This window comes from Emys orbicularis, chromosome 8 (assembly GCF_028017835.1).
Source record: "Emys orbicularis isolate rEmyOrb1 chromosome 8, rEmyOrb1.hap1, whole genome shotgun sequence".
Classification (NCBI taxonomy): domain Eukaryota; kingdom Metazoa; phylum Chordata; order Testudines; family Emydidae; genus Emys; species Emys orbicularis.
This window is the reverse complement of record NC_088690.1, coordinates 6,135,179-6,160,799: the sequence shown is the minus strand read 5'-3', so window position 1 is coordinate 6,160,799 and position 25,621 is coordinate 6,135,179. Positions and strand designations below refer to the sequence as shown.

The 25,621-nt window shown below is 46.0% G+C and overlaps 1 pseudogene; it reads right to left on the bottom strand.

Annotated features, from left to right (window-relative positions):
• The window catches only part of LOC135882864 (cytochrome P450 4B1-like), a 35,004-nt pseudogene extending 10,481 nt beyond the window's left edge, over positions 1-24,523 (bottom strand).
• Between the last annotated feature and the right edge of the window lie 1,098 nt (positions 24,524-25,621).

Below are 25,621 nucleotides of genomic sequence, written 5' to 3'. Positions count from 1 at the left end.
CACATGGACACTCTCAGTGGCACAAATGAATCCAGCAATAAGAACTACAATCACTCATCATGCTGGCTATCGCTTTGCCAACCAGTTCAGGCGGGAATCCAAAATCTCTTTGTCACAGTGCCCATGGACAACTCCTGCTGCCTCACCCTGGCACAGAGACGGGAAGAGGTAGGTTGGCTCCTCTTGTGGAGGAGCAGTGAAGAATTGCTCCCTACAGCACTTCTTTTGGTTTTCTCCAGCAAGAATGCTCTCCCACTTTCCTTCAGAGACTGTTCTGGAGGCCTAAAGGGTCAAATTCATTCTGGTCTTACCCAATTGACTGCTATGAAGTTGTATCAACTTTTGACCAGTTGTGTCTATGTAACGCTGACAGGCCCTGGTCATCTGTGGGCAGGATTGAACCTGGGACCTCTGGAGCTTAGTGCATGAGCCGCTACAGCATGAACTGAAAGCTAACTGGCTGTTAGCTAAGTCTGTAGAGCAGACTCATTAATCTCTTTCCCTCTCTCTAAGTGGTCTTGGTGCCACTAGAGGGGACAGAACACCACACCCAGGAGGTGTGTGGGTTACATCTACATTTCCTTTTCTTAATATTGCCCCTTTAGTCCAGGTTATGCCACCTGTCCTGGGAAAGGAGTTATGTCCCCTGTAAAAATTAATCTGCCCTCTCTACTCTTCTGTGTAGACACACAGAACTTAGGGTGATCAGACGTCCCGATTTTATCGGGACTGTCCCGATATTTCCTTGTTTGTCCCGCGTCCCGACCGATGTGCGGTCGGGACACTGGACAAACAAGGAAATGCTCCAGAGCCCAGAAGTGCTCGCGCCCCCCCCCACCCCAACTTCGCCCCTCCTCCCCCGATTGGCTCCCTCCCCGAATCCCCGCCTCTTCCCCAGGCTCACCATTCCTCCTCCCTCCGCAAGCGCTAGAGGGAGGCCCGGGAGACGCAGGGGAAGCGCGGGGCCGGGGTGAGTGACAGTCCGGCCTGGCCCCGAGCAGGCAGGACTCAATCGGGCGGTAGGGAGAGTAGGGGGGCGGCCCGCGGGGCCAGGCGGCGGCTGTTCTCCCCCCCCCCGGGCAGCGGGACTCGGGAGCAGCCGCTGCTGCAGCTCCCACTGCCGCGGGGGGAGGAAGCGGCTGATGGCCAAGCTCGGCGGCTGCGGCTCGGACGCCCGGGCCTGCTGCGGGGACCCAGCAGCGCGCACGCTGCGCCCAGCCCCTGGCCAGTCACGTCTGGGCTGCTGCTGCCCAGCTGGTGCTATCCCACGGCGGCCCCGGAGTGGGGGCAGCAGGCCCCAGCCCCCCCGTCCTGCTCGGGTCCCGCAGGGGAACGAACGGGGCTGGGCTGCCGATGCCTCCGCCCCGGGGCCGCCATGGGATAGCACCAGCTGGGCAGCAGCAGCCCAGACGTGACTGGCCAGGGGCTGGGCGCAGCGTGCGCGCTGCTGGGTCCCCGCAGCAGGCCCGGGCGTCCGAGCCGCAGCCGCCGAGCTTGGCCATCGGCCGCTTCCTCCCCCCGCGGCAGTGGGAGCTGCAGCAGTGGCTGCTCCCGAGTCCCGCTGCCCAGGGGGGGAGAACAGCCGCCGCCTGGCCCCGCGGGCCGCCCCCCTACTCTCCCTACCGCCCGACTGAGTCCTGCCTGCTCGGGGCCAGGCCGGACTCTCACTCACCCCGGCCCCGCGCTTCCCCTGCGTCTCCCGGGCCTCCCTCTAGCACTTGTGGAGGAAGGGTGTTTTGTTTTTTGTTTTTTTTTGCCCCGCCCCCCCGCCCCGCGTCACTCTCCCCCCGCGTCCTGATATTTGACTTGGGTGATCTGGTTACCCTAACACCACTCCAAGAGCTTCCAGCAAACAACTATGAGGAAGGGAGAAGAGAATATCTTCACTCTCCAGCGCTATGAAATGACAGCTGGAAAGAAGACTTGAGAGCAAGGCCTGCCTATGCTAGAGAGGGGTAAATTGAAGCAAGGGGGCTCCCTAGTGGACTGAATCAATTATTGCAGATTGGAAAAGGAGGTTATAGACAAGAAGTGAGATTTACATATAGATGCTTGATTGGTCACTAACTGAGCATGGGGACTAACTTCTCTTTTCACTTTCTCTACGGGGGCCCGGCAGTTAAAGTCTGGAGGCCCACCCAACTTTCAGTAGGATGAGAAGAGTAAATATTTTATTTAATCACCAGGTGAAATTCACTCTATGCAATAGGCCAGCCATGAGGCTTATGCATCACTTCAGCCCTCATTTGAGGGCCTAAGTGGTGCATTGGTCCTGTGCTGGCTCTCAGCACAGGGGTGCAGTTCACTTGGTATCACCCAGGCCTCTGGTTGTGAAGCCCAGTGGAACATACCCCCTGCTTGGTGGTATTTAGTGCACACGCATACCTCCATAACTCACTTTGGCATGGAGAAGAATATCCAGAAAGTCCAAGTGCCTCTTCTTCTGGACCTTCTCACGTTCTCGCTCGTCCTTGAGAGACTCCTTCCGCTCCCAGATCACCTTGTCTGCATTAGAAAACGATTGAAGTACACCTTTCAGCTACAGCCGGTAGAGCCCTGTAGTCCTGGAGACTGCCTGCGTGCTCTCCAAACACAAAGTGGGGTGGCCATTCAACTACACCAACCCTCCTCTGACCTATGGGAACATGGTAGCATTCACTCTGTTACCACAGTATGTAGGCCAGATCCCCCAGATTTAGAATCCTTTTGTTCATTGAAATCAATGGATGTTAGGCGTCTAAATACCTTTGAGGGTGTGGGCCCTCGTGCCTCAGCAAAGGTCTGTTAGGAGTCTTTCAGGAGTGGGGACTTCCTCCTATCCTGACCCCATTTACCTCAGCACCTCCGCCAACCCCATTTACTACACTCCAGGAACAATATGGCACAATTAGGATTCAGAGAAAGGTCATTGATCAATTCCGGTGCAGACCGGGCATGAGTGAGCACCCAAAGCTGTTACCCCAGGATGGCCATTCATTAGCCAACTTGCTGGGTCTCCGCCTGGTTCCTAGCTGCCTTGTGCTCACATCATGAGAAACAATGGTACATCTGACAAGTAACTGGACCCTTGGCTGAAAACTCGGCACTGAGGCCAAGGAGCGTATGGGCCAGATCGTCTGCACTACTCAGCTCTAGCCTTTTAGAAGAAGGTTGGAGCACATTGGTCAGGAGCTGTGATGGCTGCTGCTTGTTTTGTGGCTAGAGAGGGTTCCATGTTAAACACCCCAAATGCACAAAGGATTCCGAAAACCAAAGGCCAGGGTGTTGGGAAGTACCTGTGTGGTGGTGCGCGAGCTGGCAGGCCTTCTTGAATTGGAAACCATGAGGGCTGAGCCAATAAATGAGATCATTGTGATACGGGAAGATGCGCAGCCTCTGCTGCACCAAGTAGCTGAGGTCAAAGACGGCTCGGATGTAGGAATTCTCCCTGGGGTTGGAGGTGAGGGACAAACAGAAGGGATTTGCTTTCAGGAAATCAAATATTGTATGCTGTGGTGCACATGGTCCATGCTCACTTTCACCCATGGACACCCTCACTGCCCGGCCCCGCCTGGTCACAGGCTACAAAGCAGCACCATTGTTTCAGAGGGAACAGTTATCTCTCTCCGAAGTATGATCAATTTTAGTACTGTAATGTAACATGAGGGAGCAGCTGAATGGGATTTTAAAGCAGAAGATGGTGACCAAAAATAGAAGGGAGGGGCAAATACATAAGGACTCCATATATTCAACTAGATACCACCCAGGAAGGAGTGGGCTACCACTATTAGTTATAATACAATAGCATCAGAAGGCCTTATGCAAGACCAGAGCTCTTCTGGTCTAGGCCCTGTATGCATACATGGTAAGAGACAGTACACTGGGCCATGCTGCAGGGAAATACACAGTCTGAATAAACAAGACAGTCTAAGGGTAGGAGAAAGGGAGAATTATTATCCCCCTTTTACAGATGGGAAACTGAGGCACAGAGATTAGGTGGCACAAAAGGAATCTGTAGCAGAACTGGAAATTGAAGCCAGAGGTCCCGAGTCCCCGTCCAATGCCTGAACTGCAAGACCATCCTTCCTCTCTGCCTCAGGAGGGAGGGAAGCAAATATCGCACGCCTTGAAAAGGCGGCAGTGTTCTCAATACCGCATCCGCTCCTGGGAGCCCCAGAGACACTCTGGCAGAGGCAAAATCTTTGCTGCGGGTTATCTGCTGAGAAGGAAATGTTCATGCTGAGACTGTATAATACTCTGGGAAATGTAAAAGTCACCTCTGGCACAGAGTGACTGGCAGCCGGAGGTGGGATTCCTGTGCATTCCACCCATTAAACTGCATGGACTGTTGGAGAACTTTTAAAATGAAGGTGGGATAAATGTACCAGTCATAAGCAACTTGCGCAGTTTATTCATGGCCAATGAATAGCAGCCTTCCGTCAGGACCCGAGAGCATCTGGTACTGACCTGTCCGTCTGGCAGTTGCTCTGGTAACTGAAGGCACATTTCATGATGCTGTCGAGAGTCATCAAGCTGACATGTTCAAAGAGCTCCACGGACTTCTCCTGTGTGATCAGCTGTTCCCACTTATCCTAGTGCAGGAAGGAGACAGGTGAGAAGGCCCAGAAATGCCTTGCTCTGCAGTGTCAGCATTTACCTTCCATCTTAAAAATAAACGCGGGACATCTTTAACCAGTTGTGTATTCTAGGCAACAAAATATGGGAAAGGGAGACACTCCCTTATTTCTTATTTAGAGATGCTAGTTTGAAACAAGAGGAAGCTAGGAATCTGACTTGGCACTTATGGTATAGACCCAAGTTATTTTTCTCTCTTTTGCCTTTGTCCAGAGTCAGTTGCTTTGATCGTTACGCTGCACGTTATCTTATGGTCTGGAAAATTAGTCAGAAAAATTACTATGTACAAATGGTCCCTCTTTAGCCAAACCCTGATGCAAAGGTCTTGGGCTGGCCCTCTGCACAGGAGTGATCTTTTACTTTAGTCCCCATGTATAGGATGCCAGATGCTCTGCCCCCAGCCTCAACAATGCCTTCCTCTTCCTTACAAGGCAAGTTCACTACCAGACAGATATCTGTCCCATGCCAACACTGCCAGTGTCAATTCAGACTGGAGACACGCTAATGCTGGCCCACAGCCCATCCTGATGTGTCAAATGTCATTGCCAAAGGCCTCCTTGGAAGAAGCCTCAGGCTCATATCACGATGAGGTCAGAAATAACTGCCACAACAGGGGAAGTGTTGGAGTACAGCAGAAGCCGCGACGACAGCTGAGTGGTCCCACAACGGGCTATTAATGTTTAGTAATGTGGCACTGTGAGGATCTTAGGTGTTATTATAAAAGTCAATCTAAAAATAATGTGTTCATTGATCAATGATTTCAGGTACCAGTTCTGACTGATATAAAGGCCACTGATGGCTGAGGATGTCAGATGCTTAGACTTTGGTATATGATTTGTATTGCGTCTTACTCCTGCATAGGGGTGGCCATAGCTAGATTAGCCAAGAGCAGCCCTGGGAAGGAAATTGATTAAAAGACTTGCAGCTCCAGCCTGGGTTCTCCTTTGCATCAGCTGGGGTGTAAGTTGATGCAATTATTTGTAGGATGCAGCTTGCTTCCTTGTGTGTGGGCGGTGGGGGGTTGGCATATCTATAGAGGCTTGGAAGGATTAGATGCATTGATAAATGTTGGTGAATGTCAATTTCAAATACATATACAAACAGAGGGGGGAAATATTTCCATAGATAATAAATCAAAATATACAGATAGGAAAACTTAGAGTTTGATTTAAGGCTAGTAACTTTGTCAATGTGATGTTGACAAATTGTGTTTTAATGGTTAGAAAGCGTTACCTTTTTGAATCTCAGTCTCGGTCTTTAAATGATTATTGTCTGACCCCCCCCCCATCATTTCCTGAAACTGTGAAAAATTTAAATTGATGATACGAAAAAAGCTAACCCATAATTTTGTGCAACTGTCAAAATGTAAGTCGCAAATTGAAAAAAAAAATGCTTACAAATAATCCATATTAGCTGTCCAAGATATATAAATGCATAAATAAATTCTACCAAGCCTATGGGGAGAGAGATCACCCTCTAGTGGCACATATAAGAATAATAGCATCTGCTGTATGGTTTGTAAGTTTATAGGTTCAGTAAAGTTTTATGCACTGCAAAGGCTTCCAGCTCTTAACACCTCGAAGCTTGCACTGGGTTATGACATCTGCCAACTGGCGTGGGGAGTGGGGGGGAGAAGCCACAACTCTGTGGCTACTCTTCTCCCCTCCTATCCTATTCCCTGCCCAACTTGCTGGGGTTCAGAAGTAGTAATACTGCAGCGTCGGATCTCACCTTCCCTCTCCCCCCACCCCCCTGAAGCTTCAGTCTGTGCAGGCTAAATAGAAGGGCTGTGGTCAGTGGGGCATTATGTGCCTGCACAGCCACAAGAAGGCAAGTGAGAATCTTGCCCATTATATTTAAAACTGTAACGTATTAGCTCTTTTGCTGCCCTATTAAAGAAGGCAGCAAAAGGGGCCGCAATACTGGTCAGTCTTAAGGAGATGTGACCTACTAGTGAACGTGTGCCCCTTCCAGATCCATTCCAAAGAGGGTCTGGGTCTGTTACAGCTCCCAGCCACACCCAGAAGCTCTTTAGCTCCATACAAGATGTACAGACTCATGTTTTCAGCGGTGGAAGTCCCCCGTTCGATCCCAGTTATATTGGCTGACACATACAGAAAATAGGGCTGTTTTATTTTTCTGTAACAATAGCCCAGTGTGGTTCAAACTCCATGCCAGTGCGTCAATATTCCGGTTTCTCTCCATGCACATGCTCGGTTCACTCAGTAGTGAATCTATGCTGCAGGCCTGTTTTTAATTCTCACACTAGAAGGCAGTGTTGTCCACATGGAATCAGCGTTCTTTGAGGGACAATGCATTGCACGTTTAGTTGCTCTTGTACCCAGACTCCCTGACAATGTAGCTGCAGAAATTAATGAGGGTCCCATGCGCAAACCTTGTAACTCTATTATTTTTCCTGCACAGAGCCCACCGAGAAGTGAAACTGTAGTTACAATGTGTACTATGGAAAGCAGAGATTGCAATCTAAACATATATATCTTCCTACTGTATTTTCCACTGCATGCATCCAGTGAAGTGGGTTTTAGCCCACGAAAGCTTATGCTCAAATAAATTTGTTAGTCTATAAGGTGCCACAAGTACTCCTGTTCTTTTTGCGGATACAGACTAACACGGTTGCTACTCTGAAATCTAAACATTGTGAATATTGGCATCTCAGGGTATTTTCTAATCCCCAGATCACAAGGTTGAAGTGTCCCAATCCTAGGATTTAGGAATGCATGAGATCCCTTATTTAATCCTGCCTTTCATATAAGTACCTTTAAAGAGTACCACCAAGAACCTATTTAATGCCTTATTAATAGTAGTAATCACTATTGTAGATTAGATGTGATTTTTGGATCACGGTAAAAGGGAACCCCAAATCCCTGGATTCTAGAATTGTTACCTATTGAAAAGCAAGGAAATACTGCAGCTGGAATCCACTTCAGAAAGGCCCGGACTGCCAATTGTTTTACGTTTCTAACAGGCAAAATGCATTAATTAACTCAAGAGTAGAGCTGGTCGGGACCATTCCTCACACACCTTTTCATTTAAAAATGTGTCCCTCACAGAGCTGGTCAGAACACCGGGGCATTTTCCATTGAAAAGGACAACTTTTCATTGGAAAACAAAACTCAAAACCCCACAAATATTTGGCTGTAAACTGCCGAAAAGTTTTTAAAAATTGTTTTAAAGTTTTGATGGGGAGAAAAAACGAAAATTTTCAAGGACAGGAGATGCGTCACAGGCAGATTTTCATTTACTCAAAACACCATTCTCTGATCAGCCCTGGTCCCTTATTTTATTTTATTTTTTAATGATATTATAGGCCAGGGATAGGCAATCTATGGCACACGTGCCGAAGGCGGCACGCGAGCTGATTTTCAGTGGCACTCACACTGCTCGGGTCCTGGCCACCAGTCCGGGGGGCTCTGCATTTTAATTTAATTTTAAATGAAGCTTCTTAAACCTACTAAAAACCTTATTTACTTTACATACAACAATAGTTTAGTTATATATTATAGACTTATAGAAAGAGACCTTCTAAAAACGTTAAAATGTATTACTGGCACATGAAACCTTAAATTAGAGTGAATAAATGAAGACTCGGCACACCACTTCTGAAAGGTTGCCAAACCCTGTTATAGGCTTTGCCACAGAGTCTGTATATCTTCTGGACCAATTAGTTGCTATATCTCAGAAAAGAAATGTGATTCATTCAAAAAGCTAAACCACCAAAAAAGAGAATTTCCATGGAATTATAGACTGTACAGGCTGATAACAGCTAGGTAACAGCAAGAACAGCAAGGAAACTCTTGATCCATCACTTTGCCTTCAACCCATCAAGGATAAGAAACTAACATAATAAATATGGCAATAGCAGTCATCATTCCTACCAGCATCACTTTGGTAGAATCTGCAATCAATGGCACGTAAGGTTTCAAAATGTCATAATGAAACCCTGGAGTCAGCAGTTTACGATGCTGGTACCACTTTGGCCCATGTAAGACCAATAATCCTTTCCCTGGGGGAACACAAGCAATAGAATTCAGATCATTTAAGATTTTAAAGACCATAAGCAGATATTTTTGATGTATATAGGTAAAGCCTTAGCCTACAATAACTAAAACTTTCATCAGAGATGGAAACTATTTGGTCACATCTATTCCATCTCCTATTTGCTAGGATAGTATATTTTCTAGTGCTATGACAACAAACAACTGATAGGAATGCAGAGAGGATCTTGATCTTTCATCTTCAAATTTCACCATGATTGTTCAGGATCATACTCCAGACGATGATTTTATTGTAGATAGGTGACCAGGTTTAGATAAAATAAGAACCTATTTGAACCTTTCACCCATAACTTGAAACTAACTAATCTTTTACCAGTCTCCAGTAAAATTAGCTTTGATTGCATATTCATTTTCGTGCTTCTCTGTATTTACCAGAAGTGGACGTACAGAAATGCCTGTAGAAAGGCTGTACTCCCAAGATTCCTGATTGGATCAGAAGCAAAGAATAGCCTAAATTGCAAGAGAATGCCTGTTCTTATGAAATCCACAGCCAGATTTCTAGATCCAAGAAGTTCAGATGAGCAGCTAAACTTTTGGTTGCTTCTTCAAACTGAACCTTTGGATCTTCGCCCGTCACTAGTTCTTGCTGGATTCAAGGTATGTTAATGGAATTTCATTTGTATATATCACATAAGTATAGGGTTGCCAACTTTGACAAATTCCTGGAGATTTCATCACATGACATAATCTTTAATTAAAGATTAATTTTTAATTCCTGGAGACTCCAGGACAGTCCTAGAGGGTTGGTAACTCTACATAAGTAGCAACTTGTGGGGGAGAGACCTCAGTGTTGATACAAAAATGATAATAAAAATGTTAACTTTTTTTTAAGTTGCTACAAACTTGTCTGGACCTTTACTGAACATTAAGATATAGCCATAATAATGTTTTAGCCAGGATGCTTGAAAATATAACAGGCACATGTTAGCTAATTATGTTACAAAATGTTAAAGCTAATTGATTATAATCAAAGAAATATTGGAAGGTTTCTGTTTCTAATAGCCAAGGACAAGCAGTCATCAAGTAGAATAACCATTTACACCCTGATAGGAAGAAAACTGATTGTGAAAGGAATTCAAAGTTGTGCTACCAGAGCAATAAATCAAGAGGTAAATTGGTCCTATAACAGATCCCCTCCCCTTTTCTTTTCAAAGAGAAACCAGAGTTTAAACCCACACAAGGAATGCTAGGAATATCCTCATTGAAATTGATTTCTCCTGTAAACACACTAAAGTCTTTATTCTTTAAACCTGCAGAATATTCATGATGGAAAATGTTTTTACTGGGGCTGTCGATTAATCGCAGTTAACTCACACGATGAACTCAAAAAAATTAATCATGATTAACAAAATTAATCGCGATTAATCACAGTTTTAATCGCACTGTTAAACAATAGAATACCAATTGAAATTTATTAAATATTTTGGGATGTTTTTCTACATTTTCAAATATATTGATTGAAATTACAACACAGAATACAAAGTGTACAGTGCTCACTTTACATTATTTTTCATTACAAATATTTGCACTGTAAAAATGATAAACAAAAGAAATAGTATTTTTCAATTCACCTCATACAAGTACTGAAGTGCAATCTCTTTATTGTGAAAGTGCAACTTACAAATGTAGATTTTTTTGTTACATAACTGCACTCAAAAACAAAACAATGTAAAACTTTAGAGCATACAAGTCCACCCAGTCCTACTTCTTATTCAGCCAATCACTAAGAGAAACAAGTTTGTTTACATTTACGGGAGACAATACTGCCCGCTTCTTATTTACAATGTCATCTGAAAGTGAGAACAGGTGTTCGCATGGCACTTTTGTAGCCAGTATTGCAAGATATTTACATGCCAGATATGCTAAACATTCGTATGCCCCTTTATACTTCGGCCACCATTCCAGACGACATGCTTCCACACTGATGATGCTCGTTAAAAAAATGTGTTAATTACATTTGTGACTGAACTCTTTGGGGGAGAATTGTATGTCCCCTGCTCTGTTTTACCCGCATTCTTCCAAATATTTCATGTTATAGCAGTCTCGGATGATGACCCAGCACATGTTCATTTTAAGAATACTTTCACAGCAGATTTGACAAAGCGCAAAGAAGGTACCACTGTGAGATTTCTAAAAATAGCTACGGCACTCGACCCAAGGTTTAAGAATCTGAAGTGCCGTCCAAAATCTGAGAGGGATGAGGTACTTCTGGAGCATGCTTTCAGAAGAAGACTTCAAAGAGCAACACTCTGATGAGGAAACCTATAGAACCCGAACCACCAAAAAAGAAAATCAACCTTCTGCTGGTGGCATCTGACTCAGATAATGAACATGAACATGCGTCGGTCGGTCCACACTGCTTTGGATCGTTATCGAGCAGAACCCATCATCAGCACAGACACATGGAATGGTGGTTGAAGATGAAGGGACATATGAATCTTTAGTACATCTGGCACATAAATATCTTGCAACACCGGCTACAACAGTGCCATGTGAACGCCTGTTCTCACTTTCAGGTGACATTGTAAACAAGAAGTGGGCAGCATTATCTCCTGCAAATGTAACCAAACTTGTTTGTCTGAGCAATTGGCTGAACAAGAAGTAGGACTCAGTGGACATGTAGGCTCTAAAGTTTTACATTGCTTTATTTTTGAATGCAGTTTTTTTTAAGATAATTCTACATTTTGTAAGTTCAACTTTCATGGTAAAGAGATTGCACTCCAGTACTTGTATGAGGTGAATTGAAAAATACTATTTATTTTGTTTTTTACAGCACAAATATTTGTAATAAAAAATAAATATAGTGAGCTCTGTACACTTTGTATTCTGTGTTGTAATTTATATATTTGAAAATGTAGAAAATATACAAAAATATTTAAATAAATGGTATTCTATTATTAACAGTGATAGTGATTAATCGCGATTAATTTTTTTAATCGCTTGACAGCCCTAGTTTTTACAGAAGACACTGGTTACTTCCAACTTGTGTTTCCACTTAAGGAGCAACACCTTTGTTGTTTCTCAAATGCTTAAGATGGCATCAGCTGCTTTTAATATGTATATTTGCAAATATTTTGTATCTAAATACAAGCCTTCCTATAATAATTGCTTGATATTATTGTTATATGAATAGTAAGATGTTTTATGTACAAATACAGCAAAGTCATTTGATGCTAGACTAACAACTAATATAAGAAGCCATTTAAGTATAGAATAGTTATAATAATGGGGAATTAATTAATCAAAGCAAACCCTCATCCAACACAGGAAGAACATAAAATCATCATTTCCAAAATTTCCATGTAGAATCAACAACTTGAGCTAAGGTCTTACTAAGAGTTATTTAATTTTAAAAGACTGTTTTGAGGACTACAAACTCTTATATAATGAACAGGAATGTTTGGACTTTTTGAAAACAGAATTTCACTTCCTGTCAAACTAAGGTAAAAACATTTTATCAGAAAATGGACTGAATGAAACGAGTTAGTTTTAACTTTAAAAGTTATCTGGATATTCCCTGCCACAAGAACAAAGGTAATTAGCCGACTGGCTAAGCGGCAGTTCTGCAGAAAAGGACCTGGGGATTACAGTGGACGAGAAACTGGATATGAGTCAGCAGTGTGCCCTTGTTGCCAAGAAGGCTAGCGGCATATTGGGCTGCATTAGTAGGAGCATTGCCAGCAGATCAAGGGAAGTGATTATTCCCCTCTATTCGGCACTGGTGAGGCCACACCTGGAGTATTATGTCCAGTTTTTGGCCCCCACTACAGAAAGGATGTGGACAAATTGTAGAGAGTCCAGTGGAGGGCAACGAAAATGATTAATTGGTTGGGGCACATGACTTACAAGGAGAGGCTGAGGGAACTGGGATTGTTTAGTCTGCAGAAGAGAAGAGTGAGGGGGGATTTGATAGCAGCCTTCAGCTACCTGAAAGGGGGTTCCAAAGAGGATGGATCTAGACTGTTCTCAGTGGTGGCAGATGACAGAACAAGGAGTAATGGTCTCAAGTTGCAGTGGGGGAGGTCTAGGTTGGATATTAGGAAACACTATTTCACTAGGAGGGTGGTGAAGCACTGGAATGGGTTACCTAGGGAGGTGATGGAATCTCCATCCTTAGAAGTTTTGAAGGCCCGGCTTGACAAAGCCCTGGCTGGGATGATTTAGTTGGGGTTGATCCTGCTTTGAGCAGGGGGTTGGACTTGATGACCTCCTGAGGTCTCTTCCAAACCTAATCTTCTATGATTCGTTGATCAAGAAATGTTGCATATTCATTAGACAGACTGCATATTCGGGAGTTGAAAATGTCACCTAAGCCAACCCCGAAATCATGGAGTCAATAAGAGTGGCAGCAACCAACCAGAATCTAAAACAAGCATAAAAGAAGTTTGTTTTCCTATAATTTCACAAAAATAAGAAGGTATAAAAGACTCTGAAATAAACATCTCCTGCTCACACACTCCCAGTACTCATGGAGCGAGTACACCCTAACTCATCCTGTCTATCTCTACAAGCAAGCTGCAACAGGCAGATAAGAAAAACAGAGAAGACTCAAGAAGAAACCAACCCAAAGCAACCTCTCCATGACTTCAACATGGATCGGTGAGAGGAAGTTAACTCACTTACAAGGGATTAGGTTTAAAACTCTTGTAATGATTTTTATTGGAACATTGAAATGATGTCATAACTTAAATTTACTAACCATTTCTCCTGTTAATCACCAAATGGTTAGATCATGTATTCCTGGAGAAGAGACACGGGCTAAACATTGGTAAACCGAGAAACAGTGGGATTTAATTGGATTTAGGATTCTTAATATTTGTAACTGGCCTGTTTTAAGATAGCTTGTTAAATGGCTTCTTCTAAGAAACTAATGTAAATATTGTCTTCGAATTCATAGGATTTAGTTAAGATTGCTTCCTTTGCCCAGCTATAAACTGTTTGGGTTCTTGTTAACAACTAGATAGGCTTAAACAAATTATTTTGCCAGACATTAAACACTTAAGTATCTAATAAGCTACTAAAACCAAATTCACAAGAATTTTGGAAAACACTATACTTGGGTCTTTACTTATTGAGGGAAAAGTGACCCCTCCTCCCAACAGGCGGGTTCACTCTCAAGGGTATAATCTCTGTTAAAAGCTCACCACAGAAAGGCTTGCAAAAGAGACTAATGGAAGTTACAGGGCTGGTCCACACTAACCCCCCACTTCGAACTAAGATACGCAACTTCAGCTACGTTATTCACGTAGCTGAAGTCGAAGTATCTTAGTTCGAACTTACCGCGGGTCCACACGCAGCAGGCAGCTCCCCCGTCGACTCCGCGTACTCCTCTCGCAGAGCAGGAGTACCAGCGTCGACGGCGAGCACTTCCGGGATCGATCCGGGATCGATTTATCACGTCTAGACAAGACGCGATAAATCAATCCCAGAAGATCGATTGCTTACCGCCGGACCCGGAGGTAAGTATAGACGTACCCACAGTCTAGAATCAGTGCAGCAAAGTCAGTCTCTGGATCACAGCTGGCCTTTAGTAGGCTGCCTGATTGGCTCCACTGCTTATTGCTTGGAAGAGGCAGCAGACTGGCTCTTAAATCCAGCAGCAGCAGCAGTGGCTTAAAGTATTAGCCTGTGGCTGCAATAGCTCCTACTCCTGCCTTGGTCCCAGCCCTGCTCCTGCCTTGCTTCACTCCAGGTAACCCAGCTCTGACCCTGGCTTCTGACTCCAGCTAGGACCCTTGGCTCTGATGCCTGGCTACCGACTTCTGTCCAACCACTAGGCCTGACTCCTGTTCGGATCACTAGACATGACTGCCCACCTCCCCGTCACTGACACTAACCAGTTTATCAATCTGTCATTTGTGGTATTTTGTTTAATGTTTTCTTTTTCTTTCTTTAATAATAAAAAGGCCAGAGTTAACCATTGTGATTAGTTGGTTTGGTCGTGATCAAAGTGTTCCCTATGGTATGTCAAAGAGCCCTGGTGATTAAATAATGGAAGCCACAGCACTGAGTTGGCAGTAAGAGAAACAATCCATAACAGCTGGCCTACCCTTTCTTATTTCTCTAAACTCAATATTTGTAGTAATTTTTAAAAGAAAATGACTTTGTATCCGCCAATTTAAAACTAGCCCTTTCAACCCTGCAATCTGAACCTTCTTCTCCGGCATGTAACCACCTTTATCCAAAAGCTTCTTCGAGTTTCACCTTTTTTTGACACACAATGCATACATAATGATTTCAGAGAGCTTCTGGCCCTCACCACGCCAAGGAGCGGGAAATGCCATCGATTGATGGCTTGTTCTTGACTGACCTAGCATCATTTCTGGTCGAGAATGTGGAGGAGACCACGAATATACGTACCAATCCATGGAACTATATGCCTATAGCTAACGTTATCCTTGGGATCTGGAAAAGTCAATTGAGAGAGAGAGAAGAAGACAATACTTTATTAGTAATGATTCACTGTATTGTACGTTTATCTGTGGGGTACACACCAACCTTCAGTTGTGAATGAAACAAAATGGGTGGCATCTCTTCATAATGAATCAATATTACACAACGAAGCAACACCCAGTTCAGCATAATTGTGAGGTGGCTGAATGAAGGACAGATGCAAGACTAGCATTAACCAAGGATACTGCAGGTCTAGAGCTGAAGGGGAACATGGAAAGGGACCTCAGGAGGTATCTAGTCCAACCCCCTGCTCAAAGCAGGACCAATCCCCAACTAAATCATCCCAGCCAGGGCTTTGTCAAGCTGGGCCTTAAAAACCTCTAAGAAAGGAGATTCCACCACCTCCCTAGGTAACCCATTCCAGTGCTTCACCACCCTCCTAGTGAAATAGTGTTTCCTAATATCCAACCTAGACCTCCCCCACTGCAACTTGAGACCATTACTCCTTGTTCTGTCATCTGCCACCACTGAGAACAGCCGAGTTCCATCCTCTTTGGAACCCCCCTTTCAGGTAGCTGAAAGCATCTATCAAATCCCCCCTCATTCTTCTCTTCTGCAGACTAAACAATCCCAGTTCCCTCAGCCTCTCCTCATAAGTCATGTGCTCCAGCCCCCTAATCATTTTTGTTGCCCTCCGCTGGACTCTTTCCAATTTTTCCACATCTTTCTTGTAGTGTGGGGCCCAAAACTGGACACAGTACTCCAGATGAGGCCTCACCAATGTCAAATAGAGGGGAATGATCACGTCCCTCGATCTGCTGGCAATGCCCCTACTTATACAGCTCAAAATGCCGTTAGCCTTCTTGGCAACAAGGGCACACTGTCGACTCATATCCAGCTTCTCGTCCACTGTAACCCCTAGGTCCTTTTCTGCAGAACTGCTGCCTAGCCATTCGGTCCCTAGTCTGTAGCAGTGCATGGGATTCTTCCGTCCTAAGTGCAGGATTCTGCACTTGTCCTTGTTGAAACTCATCAGATTTCTTTTGACCCAATCCTCTAATTTGTCTAGGTCCTCTATCAGTTTGCAGATGATGATGCATCAAGGAGTTGGGATTCCTGAGTGACATCATAGTTGTGGAATTCTGCTTTGCTGTGAATAGTTAATACCCGGGAAATTATGCTCGGCATTTGCAATTTGCAGGAACGTTACAATCATTCAGAACTCAGATGCACCATGCCTTACCTCCTCTGGCAAATATGGCCTTGGCATAATCAGGGTGGGTGATGTTTAAGAATGCTGAGAAACTCCCAAACCAGAGAGGGAAGGCGTACGGGTACTTCTGGCTCCATAGCTCTACTTTGTTTAAAATCTCCCCTTGTAGAAGCTGCAACAGCGGAGGAAAAAAGAGAGAAGAAAATAGGGTGGTTGGAAAACTGTCCAGAAGAGCTCACGGTAATCTTGCTACAGCCAGAAGAATGGGGAATGTTCATAGGACATGACAGTTATAAATAGTCCATGGTCTCTCTGAATTGGCCTGATGTACTGCAGAGAGGGTTGTTATTTTTAAACATTATATGAAATAACTGTTCATCCAGGGATTCTCACCAAGGAAAATACCTTTACATGGAATGCTGTAACGGACTGGTCAGTGTATGTTACATGTCCCTACCCTGGAACCAATCCACAGAGGATGTGAATCTGTTACAGCTCCCAGCAGGACAGCCTGGCTTTTTAGCTCATAGATGGAGACTCAAGTTTTCAGCTCTATGAGGTTTCTGGTTCAATCCTTGCCACAGTGGTACAATATATAATGGACTTTGTAAAGGAGCAGGAGGAATCTAACCAACCAATAAAAAGCCCAGATAAAGATGGGCCAGAAGCTGTCACAGATCAGGACAACTGCACCTAAAATTCCCTTTGTGGTCTCACAAGGGCACCCACTCTAGGCTCCCAACTCCTCAGCCGTCACCTCTCTGGGGCGGAGACCTGTCTCTCTCCCTACTGGCCAGACTGCGCAGTTCCCCAGCAAGTCAGACTGCCCAAGCAGGCCTGCTTGGCTTTCTCCTCAGAGGCTGTAAACAGCATAATTGCCCCTGGTTAGAAATTAACACCCTGCTCTTTTAAGCAAACACATTTGTTATAAAGGTGAAAACATTACAGAGAAAACATGTTAAAAACAATAAAAGGACCTACACACATGCTAACTAGCATATCAGAGATCATAACCCCCACCCCAAACTCCAACAAGGGCTCTGGTAGGAGTCAGTCCTTCAATCCACTCACAGGGTGTTTTCTTTGGTTACAAGTTCATACGTCTTTTGCTCAGAAGAAGATCCCTCATGAATAAATCTGCCTGTCCTTTATACATCTGGGGTCTCTAATTTAGAGATTCCAGGAGCAGGTAAACAGACAATGGACCTTTCCTCAGGGCATAGCTTCAAAAGGCTGGGTTTTTGCATAACTAGAAAGGGGATGAGGTACATTTGCATTCATCTCCCCCCAGAGATTTCCTAGGAAACCCACTTAGCCAAAAGTTCATTCTTGCCTGGCACACTGTTTAAAAGAGTCCTTTGAAGCTCATAACACTTCCTAGGGTTTGCATTAGTCACATCTCCCCCTAGAGACGTTACATACAATCCCACAATAATATATAAACCTTTGCATCGTTAATTCAGTAACTCCTAAAATACTCAACTTAATCCAATAAAGTTTGGCTTAATCCAATAAGGTTTGTCCAGGATAGTGAAGGAAATTACCATATCTGTCACAAAAGCATTCACCCATCCCTTCCATCAAACTGTGGTGGAGTTAGCGTGGAAACCAATGCCAAACCACCTCTGGTTTTGGTTTTACAAGTGTAAGCAGAGTCTGAATGAGCTCTCCCCTGACATCTAGTGGTGAGCTGTGGAAAGACTTCAGAAGCTGATCTCATTTGCATGGACACACCCACCCTGTCTAGGTGCTCAGCATGATGGGACTGCTTGCACAAATGATCACTTGTGGCTGGTGTTGGATCCCCAGTCTCCTTGTTATTGGGGCAGGAGTAATAAAGCGTTGCTATCCTTGTTGTGTGAACTGAGGGCAGCAGAACTGTACCTGGCATACCTCAATGGAGGGACTCACCCTCAACTGAACAGCACTCGCTAGGCAGGGGACATGGGTTCCAAAGCCCAATGAGTTGAGAGAGGGTGGGGACAGATATGTGGTAGTGTGGGCTCTGTTTAAGGGTCCTTGACACCAAGGCAGCTGGTGGGGAGGTGTGGTAAGTGGCTAGCAGGGTAGCTAGTGGAGAGGTGTGACCAACAGGGTGGCTGGCAGGCAGAGAGGCATGGCAAGTGGCGAGTAGAAAAGCTGGTGGAGGGAGCCAGAGCAGAGCCCTGCAGAGGCGTGGCAATTGGCTGTTGGGGTGATGAGCGAGTGCCCGAGCAGTGCAGCATGTAAGGTGCCTCCTTACCTCCCCCCCCGCCCCGCCTTCCACACAGGGTGGGAGGTGAACTCTGTGGATGAATCTCTGAACTCTGGGGCTGCACTGGCCAAGGACAGCAACTGTGAGTGGGGTGCAGAGAAGGGATGGGCACGTTAAAGGGACTTTTGGGTTGCTGGGCTTAAGACCCTGAGGGGAAAAGGCCACTGTCCAGCTTACTTGGGGGTGGGCCTTTGCTCATGGTTTGCGTTTATGAGCCCTAGTTGTGGTGTTTTCCCAAATTAATGCTGAGTTAATTCACTCCTTTTATTAAAAGTTTTGCTACACTTGGACTCTGTGCTTGCGAGAGGGGAAGCATTGCCTCTTAGAGGCACCCAGGGGGTGGTGTGTAATTGTGTGAGGTCACTGGGTGGGGGCTCAAGCCGGTTTTGTGTTGTATTGTTAAAAAAGGAACCCCTAGATACTGAACCCAGCCCTTGTTGCTGCTGGCTCCACCTGGCAGAAGGGTTACACAAGGGGAGATGCACAGTATGATCTAGTTAGGCTGAATAAACAGGTGAGAGCCACAAATTCCTCAGTTCTAATCCCACCACTGACTTGCAGCATATCCTTGGGCAAGTCACGAAGGGCCAGATTTTTAAAAGGTATTTAGGCACCTAACTCCCATTGATTTCAATGGGCGCTAGGTGCCTAAATACCTTTTTAAAAATCTAGGCCTAAACCTCTATGCTTCCATTTTCATTCTAGGTAAAATGAGAAGAAGAATAGTGGCCTACTCGACTGGGGTGTTGGGCGCAGTCAGCAGTAAATGCTATATGCTTTTCATGTATAATTATTCATATTAAAACTCAACCAGTGGGAGCTTGCGAGACAAAGTCCACCATAGTTTAGCTCCTGTTTGAACGCTGTAGGTTTCCAGGTCGGGATGGGGTGCGATTCTTGGGGGGGCTATACGTCCTTCAAAGCTGGCAGAGCAGAGGGCTCGAGCCCACGCTTCCGAGGTCAGAAGGGAGCCCTAACTCTCTACCCCGAAGTTCGATGCTGCAGAAAGATGGAGCCATTCAGGTAAGCGTGTCACAAAGCTTGGTCGAGCAACTCAAAAATCTGCTTGAAAATTCCCTGCTGTAAATAAACATGTTTTTGAACAGTGAATCAATACAGATTTTGTACCGCCTGGAGCAAAGGTCAGTACCAGGCTTTTCTAAGCTGTCTTTATGCCAAGACGATGCCACAGTAGTCCTGCCAGCTCACACAGGGCGCTGTTTCATCTTCCATTTTTAAACAGTCTCACAGGCAAGTAGGTTCTGATTTGTACCTGCGAACGCTGGGGAAGTCAGAGTTACAGCCAAGTCATCCATTTGTCTGGTCATTCCAAACCACCAATAAAACGACATGGGCAATAACTAAGCCCAAGGCTGCATTAAGGACTTTAGAGCTTCGACAGTATTTGAAAGCAATTTGTGGAGGCAACGCCAGGTTTATAGTAAGCAAGGGGTTAAATCTGGCATCCTCCCTCTCTTCCCTCCTCATTGTGACTGCTCAGTAGGGTAGCTATGGGCCTGGCTCTCATATACACTAGGGCCCCTTTGCACAGCTCTAGCAGTGTGAAGGGGCCTTAGAGTTGATACAAGTTTAAGTTGCCAGAGAGGTACAAAGGGACCTTAGTATAAATGAGAATCAGGCCCTATGACAGGGGTGGGCAAACTTTTTGGCCCGAGGGCCAAATCTGGGTATAGAAATTGTTTGGTGAGCCATGAATGCTCATGAAATTGGGGGTTGGAGTGTGGGGGGGTGGGGGTGGGTAAGGGCTCCAGCTGGTGTTGCGGGCGTGGGTGGGGCCAGAAATGAAGAGTTCAGGGTGCAGGAGGGGAATCAGGGATGGGGCAAGGGGTTGGGGTGCAGGAGGGGGTCAGGGGTGCAGGATCTGGGCAGCACTTACCTCAAGCAGCTCCCAGAAGCAGCGGCATGTCCCCTCTCTGGCTCCTACATGGAGGCACGGCCTAGCGGCTCTGCACGCTGCCCCATTCGCAGGCGCCGCCCCTGCAACTCCCATTGGCCCCATTTGCTGGCCAATGGGAGCTGCAGGGGCGGTGCTTGGGGCGGGGGCAATGTGCGGAGCCGCCTGGCTGCCCCTACGCGTAGAAGCTGGAGGGAGGACATGCCACTGCTTCTGGGAGCCGCACGGAGCAAGCCCCCGACCCCAGGAGCTCGAGGGCCGGATGTGGCCCCCGGGCCATAGTTTGCCCACCCCTCCCCTATGAGACTAGCCCCTTGATAGCTACAGAGAGGAGAGTGCCTGCGAGGCGTGGGAGGGGGCCAGGTTTATTCCCATGTTCTGCAGACTGGGTGGAATCTCAGCCCGAGGAAGATTTTGTTTGTTGTTGTCTGTTTTTGCTCATGGTAACTTGTGGTCTATGGTTATAGCAATTTGCTCCTGAGGAAAAGTCCTTGTTATGTCTAACTTCTGCGGCGTCACCCCACTGATTTACATACAGAATGTGGCATCGGGTGTGAGCCACAACTTGGGGGCAGGATATAGGCCATGGTGCAATACTTAGACTGTACACTCGTTAGAACAGGAACTTTTTTTAATCTGTGTCTGAGCAGCACCTAGTCCTTTGGGGTCCTGGTTCATGACTGGACTGCTAAGTGCTATGGGAATACACATAATAATAATTAATAACATAGTAACGTCTAGGATCACTAAAGGCCTGATCCAAAGCCCATCAAAATTAATGGATCAGTGCCTCATTTCTTAATGATCCTATTTCAGATTTACTCTTGTTCTGACGCTTTAATGGGGCCCTTGTTTGCTCATTAACCTGGAAACAGTTGAACTTTGGAACTCAAACACAAGCCTGTAAATAGTTTGCCTTTTGGAGCAGATCCTGGACAGCATTTCACTGTGGAATAATGAAAGGCCAGATTCTGATACCTTAACTCGCACTGAATAATATCTGACGCTACAGCTGGAGCTACTCCTAGACAGGGGCGGCTCTATGGTTTTTGCCGCCCCAAGCACGGCAGTCAGGCGGCTTTCGGCGGCACGCCTGCGGGCGGTCCGCTGGCCACGCGGATTCGGCGGCACGCCTGCAGGTAGTCCGCTGTTCTCGCGGATTCGGTGGCATGCCTGCAGGAGGTCTGCTGGTCCCGCGCCTTCAGTGTCCCTGCCGCTGAATTACCGCCGAAGCCGCGGGGCTGGCGGACCTCCCACAGGCATGCCGCCGAAGGCAGCCTGACGGCCGCCCTCACAGCAACCAGCAGGCCGCCCCCCGCGGCTTGCCACCCCAGGCGCGCGCGCGCTGCGCTGGTGCCTGGAGCCGCCCCTGCTCCTGGAGTAGGGTCCTATTCAATATGAGTAACTGGATCACAATCTGATCCTCAGTTACAAGCAATTGAAAAATCATGTTTGAGCCCGCCCATTAGACATCCGCCTAAATGGCCTCAAACCTGCTGCCTTTGAAGTCGATGGGAGCTGAATCAGGCCCATTTTATAGCAAAGGCCTGTCTGCTTTGTCACATCGCTAGGGAGGGGCCGGGCAGAAGCCCCCTGTGAATGGGAGAGTGGGGGTCGGAGGGATAGGAGGGGAAAGGAGGGGAACTACTAAGACTTGGGGAGGGAGGGGGAAAGCAGGGAAGCTCCTTCACCTCTCCTGGGCTGGACAAGATACCAAGCCAAGTTGGTGACAGTACCCATAAGACATGGGGCCAGAGCAACAGGTAACGGGGAAAATATTTAGCAACTCCTTTTCCTAGCCCTGATCCGCTGAAAATTCATGAGGTTCCCCAGTCTTTGCAGTCCACTGATTTCCCTGGGTGCAAGACCATGCCCTTCACCTTTCACTCCTAAACTTCAGTCCCAGGTCTTGTACAGCAGCTAACAATTACAACCACTTAATTCAGCCTAGTAACCTTTCAACGGGTTATGTTTCCAGGGGAAATGGAAATATTTACAGCCATACACTAGGGTGGTTATAGATTTTCTCTACGGGTTATAAAGATTTAATTAAGGGAGACCCTAAATTTTAGAAGGATAGTCTGGGCGACCCTATACCATTGCAGACATTAGTGTTCCTAGCTCCAAGTGCAGGATCTATGGCCTTGGAACCGATGATGCACAAATTTACTCATCTGAGTAGCCCTCAAGTCAACAGTCACTCACCACCACAAACCAATGGTCTATAATTAACTGTTCTTGCATTCATTGCTCATTCTAGTCTCCAGCTAAAGTCAGTGGAAATCGGACCTTATCCTGGATTCCCCATACTACCTTCAGACTTGCTAGACTAACCCCACCAAGTATATATTTATTGTATTACTATGTTATTACCAGTGCTTGTGTTAACTTTTCATTGATTTATTATTAAAAAAATCAGTAATAGCTACATTTACCATTATGGATCCAGTGGAATTCCTATTCCTGTAAGAAAGAATCTTCTTCTGTCCCCTGCAGCTGTCAAAATACTCTTACCCCGGTCTCTGACTCTGGGTCTGACCCTCAGCGCTGTTCCTGGCCTCTGATTCCTGCTATGACCACTAGGCCTGACCATTGCTGTTCCAACCACTAGGCATGACCGCTCACACCCCAGTCCATGACAATCAGTGCTGACTGCTGAGTGTGGGATTTGTAGCATGTGCCGGCACATTACAAACTGATCATCACTACTTGGTACATCTCATTTGGCAACGGAATTAACGAAACCCTACAAACGCGTATCTGCCATACATTATCTGCCATGTATGGAAGCTTGATCCTAATATGCATTCTGCCCTTCTGCAAAGGAATTACAACATGGAGAGCATTGCAGTGGTTTCACTCTCAGTTCACTCCCTAGTCAAACCAGAAGAGACCTGGGGTCAGCAGGTGGAAATCAGTGTAGTTTTAATGGCGCTACCCTGATTTACGCCAGGTGAAGAGTTGACCCATAAGGTGTCATAAGGTGTTACCTTCTCCTTTGCCCTCAGTTAATCATTACCTCTTTGTTGTGCTTTTTGCACTGACCTATGTCTTTTGTTCTTTACACAACACTCCTTAGATCATGATTGCAGAGCAAGCTTTGTATAGTGCAGGAGTAGACAACCCATGGCACGCATGCCGAAGGCGGTACGCGAGCTGATTTTCAGCGACACTCACACTGCCTGGGTCCTGGCCACCGGTCCGGGGGGCTCTGCATTTTAATTTAATATGAAGCTACTTAAACATTTTAAAAACCTTATTTACTTGACATACAACAATAGTTTAGTTATATATTATAGACTTATAGAAAGTGACCTTCTAAAAATATTAAAATGTATTACTGGCACGTGAAACCTTGAATTAGAGTGAATAAATGAAGACTCGGCACACCACTTCTGAAAGGTTGCCGACCCCTGGTCTAGTGGGATGCATGACTTACCAATGATTTATATTAGCCAAAGGGGCACAAGGAGGATTCTCACAGATCCCAGGGACATACCATATCAGTGAGATTTTCCCCGCTTCCCCCCGCCCCTCCCTAGTTCAGGGAAGCTGCTTACTCGGTTCACTGCACTGTGTCTATTTCATTTTTAAATACCACCTCCTTCTGCCCCACCCCCATCCCCCAAGGTGCAAACTCAGCCCTTTTCCTACCTCATGGACATGGCCGTATAGCCAGTGGGTCGGATGGCTTGGGAATCTGCTGAAAGCTTTGATCAATTCCTGTCTCCGGTGATACAGCTGAATCACTTTCAACAGCACGCAGGTCAAGCCGAACACAGCAGCCAGGTGAAAAATCCGATAGATATCCACCCCCAGCCAGGACCAGGAGGGCTTTAACCCTCTCTCTAGCACAGATGTCATGTTCCTGCTGCTTCTGTTTGGCTCCCCCAAACTGCACTCATTGTCCTGTCTCACCCTTCCTTTGCTACAGTTATAGTCAGCAGCCTCAGCCAATGCTGTGCAAAGAGGCAGAATCTCAGACGCTGCTTTGCTGCCAAATCATGAGAGTCTTTATTGGAGGGAAGAGTCCAACCAGCACAGCTTTGGGGAGACATCATTTGTGAGGGGAAGAGTGCAGCAGAGCAACAATCTGGCCTGCCTTTCCTGGATCTTATGGCAGCAGGCTAGGCTGCGACGCATATAACACTCACATCGCACTGCTGTCAAGAATTGCACAAGGTGTAAGGTAGTGGAAAATCAGCCCCACTGAGTGACCTCCATTGTTCAACGAGGATAAAGAGAACTGTTCAGTAGCTGCTCATTAACTGAGCACCATCCATCCTGTGCACTGAATGCGTCAGGGCGCCGGCGGAAAAATTAGTATGCAATCGTGTAACTAAAGACTGGTTTCAGAGTGGTAGCCATGTTAGTCTGTATCAGCAAAAAGAGCGAGGAGTCCTTGTGGCACCTTAGAGACTAACTAATTTATTTGGGCATAAGCTTTCGTGGGCTAAAACCCACTTCATCAGATGCATGCAGTGGAAAATACAGTAGGAAGTTATATATATACTGAGAACATGAAAAATGGGTGTTGCCATACCAACTCTAACGAGACTAAGGTGGTGTCAATTAAGGTGGGCTATTATCAGCAGGAGAAAAAAAAGTTTTGTAGTGATAATCAGGATGGCCCATTTCCAACAGTTGACAAGAAGGTGTGAGTAACAGTAGGGGAAAAATTAGCATGGGGAAATAGTTTTTACTTTGTGTAATGACCCATCCACTCCCAGTCTTTATTCAAGCCTAGTTTAATGGTGTCCAGTTTGCAAATTAATTCCAGTTCTGCAGTTTCTCGTTCGCAGTTTCTCGTTTTGATGGAAAGTTTCCAAGCTGCCCTATTTGGAACCTACTCTGCACGTCATAGAATCATAGAATCATAGAATATCAGGGTTGGAAGGGACCTCAGGAAGTCATCTTGTCCAACCCCCTGCTCAGAGCAGGACCAATTCCCAACTAAATCATCCCAGCCAGGGCTTTGTCAGGCCAGGCCCTAAAAACCTCCAAGGAAGGAGACTCCACCACCTCCCTAGGTAACGCATTCCAGTGCTTCACCACCCTCCTAGTGAAATAGTGTTTCCTAATATCCAACCTAGACCTCCCCCACTGCAACTTGAGACCATTGCTCCTTGTTCTGTCATCTGCCATCACTGAGAACA